An 18,424-nucleotide genomic window follows, 5' to 3' on the forward strand; every position below is an offset into this window, starting at 1 on the left:
GAGAAGAACAGGTTTGACAGAGGGAGGGTTAAGAGCATAGGTAGAAAAGGCTTGTATGTAGGGGATTTCTGACCATTTGCCATTGCACTGACAGAAGTTGTGTAAATCACACAGTATGTTAAAATTGAAAGTGCCATTTTTGGGGCGTGGAAACCCATTATCTAATTTATACTGAGGCCAAACCTGATTACAATAGAAAACAAATCTTTTTGGCTTAAAGTCTGGTCCCAACAATCCGAGGGGTTTGAGTTGTGCCAGAAGGCAGCCCAGAGGCGTTGAGGGGCGGGGTTTGGATTGTTGGGCCCCCTGATTAGAGTGGGTGAGGAGGAGGCAGCCCCTGGGGAGAAAGACAAAGGGGAGAAGCGTCCTTGTCTCCTTTGACAATCTCCGAGTGAGTCTCCCAAAGGGAGAGAACGAGAGGAGGCGGGCCGGTGGGACGTCTCCCAGGGGCACGGTCCTGGGCCCAGAGGCCTTGGGGGTTTCTCTGACCAAGCGCTTGGATTTCTGAGAAGTCCCCGGAGGGAGAGAGAACGAGACAGAGAACCCGACGAGAGGGAGGCTGAACTCCCTACTCACCCAGACATTGGTGACCGGTGTGGATGTGTAGCGTCAGCAATGGCAAAGGTAGAAAGCCCCAGAGGGTCCTGGCAACGGCAGACAGGTCCGTTGGAGATGGCCAAAAGGTCAATCAACCCCGTCCTGCGGGGGATCGTCCCTTAATGGACCATCTACCATCCGAGTCACGGCACCAGAAATGTCAGGTAAAAGGGCCGAAGACCAAGACCAGACCAGGCCACAACAAGCCTTTATTAGGGGAATAGATCTGCCGGGCTGTCTCTGAACAAAGGAGAGACAAAAGCAATATGGCTGGGGCAGGGAGAGTCTTTTATAGAGACTGGGGTGGGGCTTGTAGGGGCTGAGGCAGGGTTGAATGAGGTAGTGACTAGGGAATGGAGGAGCCGGTGATGTCACTAGGTGGTAGGAGGTGAGCGAGTATTAGGTTACTGTCTAGGTGGGAACAGGGGCATGCTGGGAAGAAGGGTTTGTTCTTTGGTGGGAGCAACCATCTTGGCATGATGTCATACAGGGGAGGGGGCAAGGCACCATAGGAAGAGGGCAGCTACTATACTTAATAGCTGCTGAGGTGGTGGGAGACCTATCACACTCATTCTATAAAAAATGTTTTTCTTTGATTATCATTGGCTAGAATTTGTATGACTAGTCAAAAAATATGTTTCTTGGTTCAAAATTACTCTACAAACTGAATTTGTTTTGGTCTTATTTGTTTTACTTTATATTTCCCTTTTTAAACTTTATAACTATTGCCTTTTAAAATTCTGCACAAGTGCAACTCCTAAAAAAATGGTTTGGTCCAATATTTTATGATGCCTTCACCTGCAGAACAGGTTAGATTAAACTGACTAATGGATCCCAATCATTATGGTTTAGATCTAGGTTGTCTCCCAAAGGTCTCATGTGCTAATGTGTGAGGCTTTTGGAAGGTGACTGAGTCATGGGAACCCTATAGCTGGCATGCTATTAGTGGATGGAGCCTGGTGTCACTGGGGGCTTGACCTGGAAGGGTGTAGCTTCCTTTCACACTCCTTCCTTCTCCCTCTCCTTCCTGGCCACCATGATGTGAGCAGCGTTTCCTCTGTGATGCCCCTCTGCTGTGCCACTCTGTCTTGGAAGCAGCTGACCATGGGCTGTAACTGTGAGCCAAAATAAACCTCTCCTCCATTAAGTTGCAAATGTGTCTCAGTGATGAGAAAGTGACTAAGACAATAGGCAACCTTGGCCTAGGAACAGCAACTTCTAAATCTCTCTGTTGCTCAAATGTGGCTAAAAGGGTTTGGAGCTGACTTTCACCCATCAATCACTTACCTTCTAATGTGGGACTGGATCAGACCAACAACCAAGACAGGTCCATCCCAGCAATGAGGACAATATCAGTCAGTGCTTACTAGAGAAACAGATTTAATGCAAGGTATACAAATATGCAAAATACATAAGATTGGCTCTTGCAATGGCCACCCACAGAGTCAGTTATGGAAATGTGCAAAAGGTCTGTGAACTCACTGGACATCTGAAGGACCCAGTCAAAGGCCTGGAGCTCAGTGTAGTACACCATGCAAGTCTATATCACGAGGCCAAAGGGGCTGTGATAGAAGGCTGAAGGGTCTGCCCTAGAAGCCAGAAGATGATGTCCAAGATGAAGGCAGAGGCTGGAACTCCTCCAAAGAAACAGAAGCAGCAGCCTTCCTTCTTCTTTTCTCTTTTATACCATTCTGGTGACAATCTTCCCTAGGATAGGTCTTCTGTCTTCAGTAAACCCCCTCAGTTACACTCAGAACTATGCTGAACTAGTTGGGCATTTCTTACTCAAATTGACACAATCAGGTAACTGTCACAAGGACAATCAAAACCAAACTACAGGATCGTTGATTACTGATGTCTTCAGAAAAGCTCTCACAAAGACAAGAGGGTAATATGAAAAATATAAAAGTAATTAAGATGGGACCACTTATGTCAGCCCTACCAAAAAGCAAACAATACCAGGAGGTTATGAAGGAAGAGGAAATGCTTGATAATAACTGTTTTAGTTACTTTTTGTGTTACTGAGACAAAAATCCCCAACATTCAAAGTTAAAGGAAGTTAGCTCACAGTTTGTAGAGGTTTCAGTCTATAGTGGGCTGGCTCCAAGGCAGGGAAGCATGGCAAAGGGGTATGGCAGAGGAGAAACAGTCCATGGTATGGCAGGCAGGCAATGCCAAGCATCAGCAGCAAGCCTCCCTTTTCCTTTTATCCCATTCAGACTGCAAGCTTTTGGGTGATGCCACTGACACCCAGAGTGGGCCTTCCCATATCCATGCCTAAAACTATGCTAAATAGATCTGTAGACTAATTTAGTTAACACATCTGGGCCAGGGATTTAGCTCAGTGGTTCCACCGCCTGCCTTGCAAGCAGAGGGACCTGAGTTTGATCCCTGGTACCAAAAAACAACAACAACAACAACAACAACCCCCCCCCAAATAAACAAAAGAAATGGTCATCTGAAATGAATAGACATTTCTTAAAGAAGTAAAAGCAGCAAATAAACATATGAAAACATGTTCAACATCATTCATCATTTGAGAGATGAAGATGAAAATAACACTGAGATTCCACTTCACTCCAGAAAGAATGGCTGCTGTCAAGAAATCAATCAATCACAAATGCTGGCAGGGTTGTGGGGAGAAAGAAACACTTCTCCAATGTTGGTGGGAGTGCAGACTGGTCAAGAACTGTGGAAATCAATATGGAAATACCTCAAAAAACTAGGATTAGAGGTCCCATTTGACACAGCTATTCCCCTGCTGGGTATCTTCCCAAAAGAATTAAAAGAATCATACCTCAGCAATACATGCACAGCCATGCTTATAGTGGCACAGTTTGTAATAGCTAAAACTTGGAAACAGCTCAATTGCCCATCAACTGGAGACTGGATAAAGAGGATGTGGGGTTTTTTTGTAAAATGGAGTACTACTCAACCATAAAGAATGAGAAACTAGAGTCATTTATAGCTAAATGGATGCACATTGAGGTCATGATCTTAAGTGAAAAAGTAGGACATGTGTAAATATGAAATAGTTTTTCTGGTGTGAGAAACTGAAAATTAAATAAAAATCAAAATGTATAATAGATAATGTGAAACAGGAAGAAAAGGTCTAAAGGGGAAGAGGAAGTGAGAGGAGTAGGGGAAAGAGAAGGAAAAGGAAAAATATGAGAAAAGGAAAAAATGGAAAAAATCTTTATAAATAGGGAGGGATGGAGGGGATGAAGAGAGGGTAGGAGAATGGGGAAAAAATAAAAACCAAGATATATCATGTAAAGGTACAAATTTTCAATGATGAATGTCATCATATTGTATTATTATATCGTATTGGTACCTAAAATGTACCAATAAACTTAATGGGAAAAAAAACCCCAGAGTATATAGCCAAAAAAAGATATAGGCAAATGGAGACAAATTTTCTGTCACCTTGTAATACAAATGGCCTCTAGTTTAATGGCCAGTGGAGTTCTCTCTCATCCCCAACTGAAACCTTCTGAGTCTGGCATTTATTGTCTGCATTCCATCAGCATTCTGGCCTTCTAAGCTCAGCTTACAACCCTCTAGGGCTTTTCTAGCCAGTGTCTCCAAACTTTTTAAAATTCCTCCTCCCACAAAGCAGTTCCAAAGACTTATAAACCATGTAATCAGATACAGTCACAGCAATACAATAGCACAGAGAGAGAATCAGAGACAGACAGAACCCAGAGACAGAATATACCCTTCCAGGTCACACCCCCAGTGACTCACCTCCAACCAGGTCACACCTCTTAATAGCATGCCAGCTATAGCATCCTCATGATTCATTTACCTTCCAAACCCATAAGACATTTGGGGGACATTTTAGATTGACATCATAATGGGAAGATAAAAGCTCCTGTGGCCAAATGTGAGGGCTGTGTGCTTGCAACTGCCATGAGGAAGAGATTATCAGTCTGCATGGGGGAGTCCTTTCCAGCCACACTGACACAGATGCAGGGAGAGGAGGAGACTGAGGCCAGCAGGACCAGTTAGGAGACTCTGTCAGCCTATTTCAGGACAGGTATGAGTCCACAGGCTACCTCCCAAATTCCTGCTGAAATTTTAAGAGACTTTTTAAAGTTTTCAAAAGAAAAAACAAGCTAAATGGTGATAAAATGAAAGAGTGGCACCTGAGGCCAAAATGAAGGAAATTTCTTCAGGTACCTCTAGAGATGAAGGTGCTGTCTGCCTGCTCTTGATGTGCCATCCATGACCTCCTCTACCCATGAGTGCACAGCAGAGGCTAGGAAGGTGGGGGGGCATGGGGCATATGAAAGGCCTCCAGTGACAGCCACTGCCTCCCCTGGCTCTGCCGTCCACAGCACCCAAGGTCTCCCTCAGTACAGGCATGAGCTCAGCAATGTGGAGATGCTGCTGATTTGAGATGTCCCACCCACCTATCAGGAACTCCCACATCTATGACGGAGCAACTACCCAGCCTCCAAGAAATTCACTGCCACCTGACTCTAAGTTTCTGCCCTACTCCTGCCCCAGACCTCCAAGCAGCAGTACAAGAACAATCAGTTTCCCTTCCCTTTTGCATGAAGTGGGTCCCATGTGCAGGTTTTGTTCATCCTGGGCAAGTGAAACAGGAAACAACCCAAGATTTCCTTATACTGATCAAATATTGATGTAGTGATACTGAACCTCAGGACTGTGCTACAGGTTAAGTGAATATGAAACTCATCTAAATGCCACAACAGCATTATGGTAATGAGCTGTCATACCCATTTGCCAGATTAGTAGCTGAGACTCAGAGCAATGAGGTCACTTGCCCAAGCCCACATAGCTCACAGTGGCCAAGTTGATCATGAGCCCCAGCAGCCTGGCACCAGGTCCCAAACTGTGCACCTCTGCTCTAGTGGCTTCCTGAGCAGGGACCAACCTGAGGCACAGAGCATCATCTCTTCATGAAACACATACAGGCTAAGACATGGGAGGACTCTTCCAAAAATCTCTAATTTCCCTTTTTAATGATATGCATGAAAAAATATAGAAACATGGGGAGAAAATAATGGAACAATAAGAAAGGTTGCTTTCAGATGCAAAATCCCAGGGTCACATTTTACAATTCAGAGGCGAAGAAAAGTAAAGGAAACATTCAGTGGAGACTGAGAACAGACCAGATTTTGCAGAAACAGGATCATAGAATAAGATGAGTTTAGCCACTTTTCCTGGAACACAGGAGAAAAGACCCAGTGGATGAGCATGCAGACAAAGCCACAAGAGGGAGTGTTCATACCTGAGCAACAGCAAATGAACAAAGGTAATAGAGGAGAGGAGGCAGGAACAAGATTCAAAGGAAAAAATAATCTGACTTGAGGGAAAATAAATCAAAACTGAAAGGGCAAAGACAGTGAATCAGTTCCCAGTCACATCCTGAAAGAAAAATAAATTTTCAAGCATCCAATTTGAGGGGCATCAAGAGAGTTGGGATAGAATGAGTTATCAGGTCAAAAGGTGAAATCTTGTTGCTTCTCCACAATGGTAAGAGTCAGAGGAAGACAACAGAGAGCAGATTTTCCTAAGGTGAAAGAGCTCGAAGACAAATAGTTTCATCTTTCTGAGAAAAAAAAAATTACTTGAAGAATTCCTATGTATTTGTCACTTATTATTTCATAGCAAATTACCCCAAACCAGTGTATTAGTCAGGGTTCTCCAGAGCAACAGGACCAATGGAAGTGATGGATAAATAGATGGATAGACACTTGAATGGATACATACAGAGATACAGATACATATAGACATAGATGAGAGAGAGGGACAGAGTGAGGGGGAAGGGGAGGGGGGAGAAGAAGTGGGAGAGTGAGGAGAGGGAGACAGAGCTGGAGAGGGAGACTGACATGGAGATAGAGACTTATTATGGAGGCTGAGAAGTTCCATCACCTGACATCTGCAAGTTGAAGACAAGGAAAACCAATGATATGATTTAGTCCATATTCAAAGGCCTGAGAGCCAGGGGAGCCGATGTGTAAATTCCAGTTCAAGGGCAGAAGAGTAAGGAATGGGATGCCCTAGCTCAAGCACTGAGGCAGGAAAACAAGGGCAAATTCTTCCTTCTGCCTTTGTTCATTCCAGGCCCTAGATGGGTCAGGCAGTGCCCCCCACACTGTGAGAGCCATCTTCTTTATCCAGTCCACACCCAGAAACACCTCAATGATACCCTGGCAGCTGTGTCTAACCTGGCCTCCTGAGACCCCTCAGGTTGACAAAGTTACCATTGCAGAGAGTACGGGCTTGGCAGGTCTGGGGGCCGCAGGGGACATGCTGCCTCTCCCTGAGGGTCTGCAGGGCATCCAGAGGCTCTGTGTGTACATCTCCTACTGTTGGCCTGGGGTCTCTGGGTGAAGCCAAAGGCCAAGAGGGAGGGCAGAAGAGGCAAGTGCAGACTCAGCCTGGTGTCTGTCCACCTCAGCCAGGAGACTGCTGCCTGGTGTGTTCACATGCCCAAGGCCACCATGGAAGGAAGTGGGGAGGGACTGTGGGAGGTGTGGACAGGGGTGGGAGCCCTGACCCATCTCTGTACACACCACCCCCAGAAAGGAACTGATGGAATTAAGACTGCTGAACAACAGAGGCAAATTACAAAAGTTAACCTGCAGAAGTCAGTGTTGCAACAGTTTCTATTAGCCTATATGTTAAAATAACATGAAGATTATATCTTTAAAAATTATAAATAAACAGGACTGGGGATTTAGCTCAGTGGTTTCACTGCCTGCTGAGCAAGTGCAAGGACCTGAATTTGATCCCCGGTACCAAAAAAAAAAAAAAATTATAAATAAACAATAATAATCTGGATGTAAAATCCTAAATAATTTCAACAAATTATAGTGTTAAGTGGAGGTGGGCAGTAAAAGATTAAAGCATATTACATTTCTTATTTTATTTTTCATTTTTTATTTTACTAAAAATAAAGCAAAATTTCCTAACAAAATAATATGAGAATAACAGTAATTAATACACCATGTATCATTATCTTCAAAGTAGTTACTCAGAGTACAGGACATAGAAACAAAACTATCTCTTACATAAAAGGAACAAACAGATAATAGCACAAAACTTTCTTTACAGTGAACTAAGAGAAACAAGCAGTATAAATAAAACAAATTTATATGCATTAAATAGTTTTTGAAACAATGGGATAGGTAATTTGAGCAATTATTTAAACTCCTCCCAACTTCCTATTTATCTGTCATATATATATATATATATGTGTGTGTGTGTGTGTGTACGTAATTTTAGTTTCTCTTATGAGAAAAACCATGTGATATTTAATCTTGTGTGTCTGACTTATTTCACTTAACATTATGTTCTCAAGTTGCATCCATTTTCCTACAAATACCTCAGCTTTATCTTTCTTTATGGCAGAGTAGTACTCCATTGTGTGTAAATACCACATTTTCCTTATCCTTTTGTCTACTGATGGACATAATGCTGTTTTCAGGATCTAGTTATTAAGAATTGTGCTGCTATAAACAAGGGCATTCATACATCACTGTGGTGTGATGTCTTCAACTCTTTGGGGAAAATAACTAGAAGTGGAATAGCTGGATCAAATGGAATTTCTATTTTTAGTTTTTTGAGGAATCTACACACTGATTTCTGTAGTGGTTGCACTCGTTTACATTCCACCAACAGTGTAGAAGGGTTCCTTTTTCCCCACATCCTCATTTGTTATTAGTTGATTTCTTGATAGTAGCCATTTTTTCAGGAGTAAGATGGTAGCTCAGTGTAGTTTCAATCTGCATTTCTCTAATGGCCCAAAATGGCGACCACTTTTTCATGTATTTGTTGACTCTTTGTACTTCTTCTGATAAAGTGTCTGTTCATTTTGGTTGCCCATTTTTTTGGTTGCCCATTTTTTGATTGGGCCTTTTATTTTGGGGAGTCTAAATTTCTGAGTTCTTTATATATTCTAGATGGTGGTTCTCTGTCCAAGGAACAGCTGGAAAAATTTTTTCCCCATTCTATAGTTTGTCCCTTCACTCTATTGCTTGTTGGCTTTGCTGTGCAGAAGCTCTTTAATTTGAAATGATCCTATTTGTTGATTGTTTCTTGTGCCATTAGGGTTCTGTTTTATTTTTCAATTGAGCAGAGAAACACTAGTTCAACCATACATTTTTCCTTAAAGTTAATAACTAGTATAATAAAATAAGATATATAGAGTCTGAAACATGAGGACAAAACACACAGTGAAAAAATTAGCAATATAACAAAAATAGTTTTGGGGGAAAGACCTAAAAAAGCAAAAACATTGATTAAAGGGCAGATACTATTCACTAGGTGCTGTGTGAACTATGTTAGCCTATTCCGTTTACATAAGAACCTCCTCAGGCCAGGCCTATTCCAATCCTCATTTTATAGATGAAGACACTGAGCTGTTTAAGTAATTTGCCTGAGTTGATACCACTAGTAAGAAGTAGATACAGGATTTAAATGTAGGGAGTGAGAATCCAAAGCCCAGGTCTTAAAATGCAGCTATTCTCATTGCAGACTCACTGGTCATCACCTCAAGTTACTCCTCACCACATCTTGACCAGTTGTCACATTAAGTGCTAACGGCTTTTCCTCCTTTAAAAGACAGACTGGGGGACTGGGGATTTAGCTCAGTGGTGCTGCTGCCTGTCCTGCAAGCACAAGGTCCTGAGTTCAATCCCTGGTACCAAAAAAAAAAAAAAGGCAGAGACTGAGACGAGATGCTGAGCCTACCTGTGCACTGATATTTGCCTGACACTGAGACACATGTGTGCAACAGCCACTGGCCCTGCCCTGCAATCACAAGCTGCTTAGACGCAAAAGAGAAAATTGACACTTTTCATAAGAAGAACTCATAGCAGGGATGAGGTTCAATGATCCAGTCGGGAAGGCCACAGAAGTGGCCTGGGAGAGTTGACATTTGAGCAGAGAGGTGACCAGGAGGCGCTAAGGACACCACACATAGCAACACCTTCTGCCCCTCCTTCCAACATCTCCATCACCACATCCTATTGGCTTTATGCCTCCAGTCACTTCCTGAGTGCCCTTTATTTATTGATGTGCCCATAGCCATCTCCCAGGGCCCAGGAGTTCTGAGTTCCAGGATGGTGGATTCTAGTTGTGTCTACTTCCTGCTGCCTCTGCAGCCCCTGAAATGGAGCCAGCACATGGTGGACAGTAGACGCAATGCTATCCCCACAGATGGACAGCAAGGGACAGGGAGTCTCAGAAAGCAGCTCAGCTGCCTCTACCCCTGCCCTGTGAGGCTGCTGCTGCCAAGCCCAAGCGCACCCTGTGCTGTCACCTACAGGCCCCCCAAAGATCACAGGGGGCCAGTTGGCTGTGGGATCATACGCAGTCACTTTCTGGTATCAGGCAGGGCAGAACTCATGGGGCAAATGCAGGGAGTTAAGAGGGAAGGTGGTTGAAACTGTAATAGAAGACACTCAGAATCAGAAGAAAACTCTCACCCAGCAAGTGTGTCTTTTACAGGGACACACTGAGTCCACTCTTGGGAGCAACAAAGACTCAGCTCCTTGCTCAGAGGGCTGAAGTTGTGGGTGGTGCCTCTGCCCTTGCTGGAGACATTCATAAGCACTTGAGCTGGTGCATTTGCAGGCAGGAGGCACCAGGAGGCGGGACCTGAGTCTGAGTCCCCTCCCACCCCTAATCCACAGAGTGACACTGGGACCTGTTCTCAAACAGGAGGAAAGGACTGTCTCCTCATGAAGCCTTCTCTTTCCCTGTCCACAAGGGGAGGCTGCTGCCCCTCTGAGGTGAGGGCGAGGATGCTGGAGGATATGGAGAGGAAATTATTTTTAAAGGACCGAAATGTCTAATTTGCATAACCTGTGTTTCTTGTTCATATTTGCATCCAGTGGGTGTTATAAGACTATTTGAATACTTGATGACGGATTAATATAATAATATAATTTGCCAGGGCCTGTCATTGTTGAGGAGTGTTCAAACTAACTGTACTCTTTTCTTTTCTCTTTCTCTTTCTCTTTCTTTCTTTCTTTCTTTCTTTCTTTCTTTCTTTCTTTCTTTCTTTCTTTCTTTCTTTCTTTTTTCTTTTATTCCTTCTTTCTTTCTTTCTTTCTCTCTTTCTTTCTTCTTTCTTTCTTTCTTTTTTTTTGCAAGCTACCAGTATATGGAAAAAAGTTTAAAAGTGCAATGGTTTGGGGAAAATTATAGTCTGTCCTAAAAGTTTACTTTTACCAAAATTATACTTCAAACACTCATAAGAAGATGCAAAGCCTCTATGTTATTTGGAGGTGATGTCCGATGTCACTGTTGGACCCTGGGTCACCCAGGCCCAGCCTCCTCTCAGCGGAGCCAGGCAGGACCCATCAGGGATGGTGCACATCTGTCAGCCGGCGGGTCCCCTCCAGTTGCTGGGAGGAGGTCAGCGCTCTGACTGATTGGCTGGTGGAAGGACAAGACTTGCTCCCCATCCCCATCACTGTCACTGCCACCCACTGTCACTTTGTGCAGCACCCTCCCTGGACCCAGAAAAAGGCAGGATTGCAGAAAAAAGGCTTTGCATCTGTCCAGCATGACAGAGTCCCCTGCTGACCCCTTGTAAATCAAGAACTGTGATCCACCACACGTCCTGGAGCTGCTTTTACCTGGCCAAACTTCCTTTGTTCCTCTCTTCCTTCTTTCCTTCCTTTTCTTCTTTCCTTCTTCCCCTCCTTCCTCCATCCTTTTCCTTCCTTCCTTCCTTTTCTCCTTCCTTCACTCACTTTCTCCCTGCCTTTCTCTCCTTCCTTCCTTCTCCCTTCCCTCCCTCCCTTCCTTCCTGCTTTCTTTCTTTCCTCCCTCCCTCACTGCATTCCTTCTTTTCCTTCCCTACCTCCCTTCCTCTCTCCTCTTCATCTCTCCTGAACTCCCCCTCTCTGAGAGCCAACAAGGACTCCTGGGAAGAAACCAAGACAAATGTCCCTAATGGCTACCTAAGAGTGCCTTCCCCCAAATCCCCCAGGAAGTGAAATTGCCTCAGAAGTAATGAGAGTTGACATGTTTGCAGGTGTATCAGAGTCACTCAGCTACACAAAGAAAAGGCCCTGTCCTTATACCTTACTGAGATGAATCTTCTTCAGGAGTCTCAAACTCCTGGGAGACAGCAGTGACATTTGAGTTTCTTGTGGCTGAAACAACCTCTCTCTGTACAGGGCCCTGGCAGGGTGTTCTCAGGTGCGCCCTCCCATGTGCACCATCCTCCCCTGCTGGGCGCAGGCAGTGGGTGACCTCTGGGGTCTTGGCATGGGGAGCCCCCACCCCCACTGGGTTAGAAGAGCAGAGTCATCATGGCCATGCCACCCCTAACAATGGCTCCCACCATTCGGGCCAGAGTCCTGTGCTCAGGACCCACTGACACCCCCACCTGGTGCCTATGCTCCAGGTGCTGCTGAGCTGGGGTTTGTTTCAGGGACTGCACCATGTGGGACAGCAGCAGGATGGGAAGAAGGAGTTGGACCTGCTGCAGGCCAGCCTGGCCCACTGAGCAGGTCGCTGGGGCAGGAAGTGCTGCCAGAGCTGCCTTTATCACCACACTCAGGCTCTGCTCTAGAAGGGCTGCCCCGGAGAGGCACACAGGGCCACAACCCCCCATCTGCAGTGTGCCCTTCCTGGATAGGACCCAGTGGGCCAGCAAGGCATCTCTGAAATCCTTGCTGTCTGCTGCAGGGTTCTCTCCCTGCAGTGCAGCTGGAAGTGGCCTGTTGCCCTCTAGGGTGATGCTTGGACACAATCTTCTGTCAGCCTGCAGCAGTTCTGCCCACCCAGGATCCAGCCTTGTCCCACGGTTGGCTACATGTCTCCCTCATCCTCACAGGCTCCCAAGCCAAGGGACAGCTTCTCCTCTTCCCACTCTGACCCCTCCTCACAGGGCAAGAGAGAAAGAGCCTCAGAATCATAACACAGGGGCTGCCTAGACAACCTGTTTGTCACATGTGCCTTTGCCAAGGTGACAGGTGTCTTCGTGATGGCCTCTGCCCCTGAGACTGGACTTCCTTGGTGATTGAGCTTGTCCCGCAGCCCACATGGGGCTCAGGTGCTCCCACCAGAATCCTGAGAAACCTCTCCAGCTCATGGAGCCCACAGGAGATATATTGGAGGAAGCAGGGTCACCCACAGCTTCCAGGGACAGCTGGGTACCAGGCTTCAGGAAGGGCAGGGCCAGGGCAGCTCCAGAGACCTCAGCACAGACAACCGAGGTTCCTGTCAATACCACTGCCAGGAACAGGCTCAGGCTGTGACTCTGAGAGGTGGTGACCTCAGACCAATTAGCTTGGGTCCAGGGCCAGATCCAGGGGATCAACACCGCTGGGATCCAGCTCCAGGGGGACAGCTGTGAGCCCGGCCACCACCCAGATGGTGTTGATGAGAGAGAGGAGCTGGGAACAGTGAAGCATTTCTAAGACCAGGGTGGGCGGGAGGGGGTGAGTCACTCCAGCCCCCAGTGGGCTTCCAGCTCAAGTAAGACCAGATCACAGACAGAGATTGGGTGGCCTGAGATTCAATTTCAGTCTCTCCTCTTCCTGTCCTAGGCTTAAAGCTTCTAAAATCTTGTCTCCCAGCTTGTCCTCTCTCCTCTCTGGACTTCCCTTCCTGGGTCATACCTTGTGTGGCTCAGAAATGTGTCCTTGGGGCAGAGAATTCTGACACAGGGAGCCTGGAGCCAGAAGATGTGGGAGACACAAGCAGAGCATGCATTGAAGCCCCCAGGAGGAGGATAGACCAGGCACAGTGAGCAGCCTCCGAGAGGTCCCATATGCTTTCTGGGGGCTGTGGGCTCTGTGCAGGGACAGCCTCCTGGGAAACATCACTTTGACCCACAAGAGGAGAATCAGAACCATGGACTAGGACCAGGAGGGTGAGGGCTCTGCCTGGTACAAACTGTACTGCTGTCTGCTTGCCCAGAGTGGGGAGAAGTCCTAAAGCACACAGGGAAGGCAGGAGGGAGGGTGAAGATGGGTGCCTCTCCAAGAGAGACAGTGCCCTGGCCCAAGGGTTTGCTGCAGAGTGAGGGGAAGAAGGGTCAGATGGAAAGCAACCTCCTCCATGGCCTCAGAGCTTCCTGCCATCTGAGAGCCAGATTCTCCTCCAAAAAAGAAACACACCATGACTGCAGCACCCAGCCACCTCACGCCAGGGACAGCTGAGCACTGAAGACAGCTCAGACAAACCTGGACACAGCAGCATGACTCACAGCCAAAAGATGACAATAAGCCACATGTCCATCAGTTGTGATGAACAAATGTGGGCCACCTAGGATGTTACTCAGACACAGAAAGGAAGGAGACTGACCCACGTCACAACATGGGTGAACCTTGAAAACATTACGGTGAGCGAGGGAAGTCAGGCACAAAAGGGTCATGTCACATGATTCCATTTATGGGAACTGTGCAGAATAGGCAGCTGCATAGAAACAATGGGAAGATCAGTGGCTCACAGGTCGGGGAGAGGAGAGTAAGGTGTGACTATTCAACAGGCACAGATGTCTTTTAGGGGTGGTAAAAATGTTCTCCAATTAGATGGCAGCAATGGTTGCACAGCATTGTGGATGTACTAAATGTCACTGAACTGAACACTTTAAAATACTTTAGATGGTGAATTTCATGCAAATTTTCCCTCAATAAAAACAAATGCTTAAGTATCTGCTTACACTTTCTGTCTCCTTCCATCCTGTTCAGATGGGCTGAGCTTGTGTCCAGGAATGGCTGGGGAGCATTCCCACAGGGAAGGACAGACACTGAGCAGAACCCTGCCTTTGCTCTCATGGCTTTGTGGCTCCTGTGACAGCAGAAATGAGAGGAGGACTATGTCCACCCCCACAACTCAGCTCCTGCTCCACAGAAGGTGCAAATCCCTTGTCTTTCACCTTGTGAGTCAGGAGCAAACAAACTTATAGGCAGCACACATTCTCCTAGGGACTGAGAAGGCCCATATGGGAACTGTGCTATGTGGAGGACACCCAGCTGGCCACTAGCACAGATGAACCTGCAACCTGGTGCAGACACCCCTTGCCACAACCCAGCCCCTCACCCACACACTCATTCATGCAGCATCCTCTGTGTGTTGGGCACTGATCTAGGCCCTCAACCAGCCATGAACAGGACAGGGTCCCTGTCTGCATAGCGTCTCCTGTCCCCCCCACTCCCCCCCCTCCACCAGACAGCCTGTCTCCCAGATAAGTCACTCACCTATCCCTATGATGATCTGCTGTCATTCTCTCTCTGTCTCTTTCTTTACCTAAATATGAAAGTGCTTTGCATCCTGCTAAATACTGTGACATTTATCTTAATTTATAATGTAGTACAATGTATGAGTCCTTGAGTTCTCTAAAATATGACTTTTAAAGTCATTCTAAACAATACTTAAACATTTTTTTCTGCTTTTATTTCTCCAAATGATGGATTATTTTATGAAACTTCTAACTAAGATGAGCAAGCCTGCTTTGATAACATCAAATTGGCGGGAACTTATGCTTGAAATTTTAATAGAGCTCTACTGAATATCTACACAAATTTGAAGAGGTACAGATGATTTTATGCACATTGTTTGTTTATGAAATGCTTCCTTGGGCACATCTGCTAGATCCCATGGGATGAAAATGGATGAGGAGACAGAAGTACTTTAGTTAAAGTAACTATTGTCTTTTTGTTTGCTTTCCCCAATTAATTATGGATAAAAATATTAGTAACAAAAAAATCTAACACTTACAGTACACAGTTATTGAGATAAGACCTAAGCCATATTACTTAGAGCTAATACTGTTTTCCCATTTTGCTGATGAAGAAAGTGAAGCTCAGGTAGGTAAAAATGTTATCCAGTGGCCTATAGCAGTAAGTGGAAGAACCCGGATTTGAACAGGCGGTTTTCTTTTTCTTTCTTATTTTTTTTCGTACTGGGTATCAAACTCAGGACCTTGCACTTATGAGGCAGACAGGTGGTGGCACCACTGAGCTAAATCCCCAGCTACCAGGATTTGAATTTGAGGACCTGTCCTGGAATCCAGTAGTTCAGATGCATTGTGGTACAAGGACCATTTCAGATAATAGAGAGTAATAGGTTACATAACACACAAATAGTATAATTTGATTAAAATAATGACAGAAAACTCAGAAAACACCACTTTGTCACCCTAAACTCTGCAGAACATTGAGTTCTGGGACAAGATGTCTCGATTCTTTCCCATAGAAGTTGAATAGAATGCCCTGCTAATTAACTGGCCTTTAGGTTTGTGGTTATTAAATCAGACCCATTCTTAGAATCATCAGTGGGATTTCTATCTTTCCTAATAAAATTTAACTACTCATGTTATTATAGTTTGTCATAGGGTTGCACTAGGAACTGATTATGTAATGGGAATTGTGAGATATTACACAAACCAAAATTGAGGGGGAGCAGAACTTAAATCTTTTAAAATTATACAAAAGTAACTTCAGTGTGATAACAGAATATGAATAATTTTATGGAATTTCACTTCACACATGGCAGATTGACAAACAGAAAATAAAGCTGAAGTGGTCTCCTAACAGTTTTTTGTAATCTTGTTACAAATTTTGTGTAAGTTTCCACAGGCCCTTGCATGATTTGAGTAAAAGATTTTGTCGGTGCACCCTCAACTGGCACAGAAGCCCAAGCCCTCTGCAGGAGGTCCTCCAGCTGGTGAAAGAGTAATGCTCGGCAACAGGCTTGCCTGCTTAAATCCAAAAAGTCACCTGGGCCTGATAACATGTTGATAGTGTAAGACTGAGGGCCTTACCAAAGGCTCCGAGGAGCTGACTGTAGCAAAGAACACTCGGGAAGGAACACACTGGACAAGTTGGAAAATAAAACAGACCTTTATTAGTCTGGCCAGATGGCACTCCCAAAGCAAAATAGCTTAGAGAGGCAACTGGCTCAGAGTCGGAGGCTGTTCTTATAGGGGGTTGTGGGGGAAATTAACATATAGAATTAAAGAAAAGGGGACAAAGGTTAGTGGTCGACTGTCACGTATTGATGGTCAGCAGACATTTGCAGCTTGTTCTATAGATTGTGGTGTCCGGAACATCAGTTCCGGGCAAACAAGGAGTTGAGTAGTTTACTTTGGGACTTTAGGTCTGTTACAGATTTTTATCTAATGTCCCAAAACTAACAAGCATCTTTATCTATTAACTCACATTTAATCACAATGGGGATGGAGAAAAGGAACAAAGGTTATGCAGTCCCACAGATAGTAACTTCTCTTGACTGAGCATCTCCCTGAGCATTTTTATGAGCCTGTTCCCTGATTAAAGAATGCAGTTCCACCTCAAAGTGGAGATACTGAGCAGGGGATAGGCACGTTTTTGCAAGGTGAGAAACATCATGAGGAACCAGAGAATAAGTCTGAAGTACATTGTCCAACAAACCCACTGTATAGGGGCTTTGGTCACCATTGGTTAGCACACTCTGCCTGAGCTCCTTTAGGATGTTAAAATCAAATGAGGCATGAGCATACTTGTCCACCTCTGAGTTGTCAGGATCAGGCAAAACTGAGACAGGAAAGCACAAATGGTCTCCCACTGCCTTGTTTGATGTCACAGCCTTTTGCAGGGCATGGAAATAGGGAGTGGCCCCAGAAGTGGGCTTCAGAAGGGGGCAGCTAGACCTCTGCGAGATGGCTGAGGGGCTAGAGAGTTAGGGTCTTCCTCAGCACACTGTGGTGGTGGAGCAGAAGCTGCAGTGAGATGAAAGCTAATGGGAGAAGAAGCCGAACAAGGGGAAACCTGGACAGAAGGGTTGGTGGGGGGAGGGATAGCTGAGGTTTCCAGAACTGACTGAGAGAATTTGAGAGCAGAGTGGACTGAGGTCCAAGTGTGTGGAGTTCGGGGGGGAGGGACGATCACCCCTTCTCCGGGCCTCACAGAGAACGGTACCTACATGTTCTCATGCTATTAAGTTAGTTGTCCCTTCCTGGGGAAAACATGGGATGCACATTTGCATGTTTTTTAACAAATTGATCACAGCATCCTTAGGTATTGGGTACATAGCTTGCTTTAACAGTGACTTAGGTAATTTGGCAAAGTTATGCTGCTCTGTTGACAGAGACTGACCCATAGTTATAACTCAGCAAAGATAGAAAATTACCCCCAGCTGCACACACTTCCAGTGTCCCTCGTCCGAGTCCAGAAATCATCCTGGAAGATCCGTGTGTTGTCTCTCTTACTCCAAGTTTGTCTCACAGGCGAGTTCACCCCTGGATCTGATTTACATCCAGGTTGGGTGCAAAATGTAGGGAACAGGGGAGGGGGACGCTACTAGAACCTCTGCAGTAAGTCCTAGTCTCCTGCGAGCCACGGCGGCACACGGCAAATTACAGGAAAGGTAGACAAATGAGAAGAAGCTGAGCTTTGGGTCTGATCAGTGCTGCTCTGGGCAGCAAAGACAAAAGCCCCCTAGCTTGCAGCACTTTTTATTCAGTACAAGGGGAAACAGATGTAACAAGTGAAAAATGCAGAGTTCAGTACTTTACATTGGGATAAACAAGGTGTAAAAAGACTCGGGGGGCGCAGTGGAAATCTAAGAACAATGAGGAACTATGCAGATGAAGATTTGGTTCCTCTCTGACATCTCCTGCAGGTGTGGTCTTGTCCTGGAGCATTACAGCATCAGGGGATCACTGAGGTCTCAGTTGTGACCCAAGGCCAAAATGCAATTATGTCTGGAATGTGGTAGCTGGTCTGTAGGCAGGAGAACTAGGCCTACTCAAATGATTTTTCCCTAGAATTATGTAGCATTGATCCCAACAGAATATGTTCCTATTGCTCCATGAAACATGACCTGCCCATCCCAGTTTGTCAGT

Source organism: Heterocephalus glaber, unplaced genomic scaffold, assembly GCF_053883595.1.
Source record: "Heterocephalus glaber isolate CG9 unplaced genomic scaffold, H.glaber_assembly_v1.0 deba00001673, whole genome shotgun sequence".
NCBI classification, from domain to species: Eukaryota; Metazoa; Chordata; class Mammalia; order Rodentia; family Bathyergidae; genus Heterocephalus; species Heterocephalus glaber.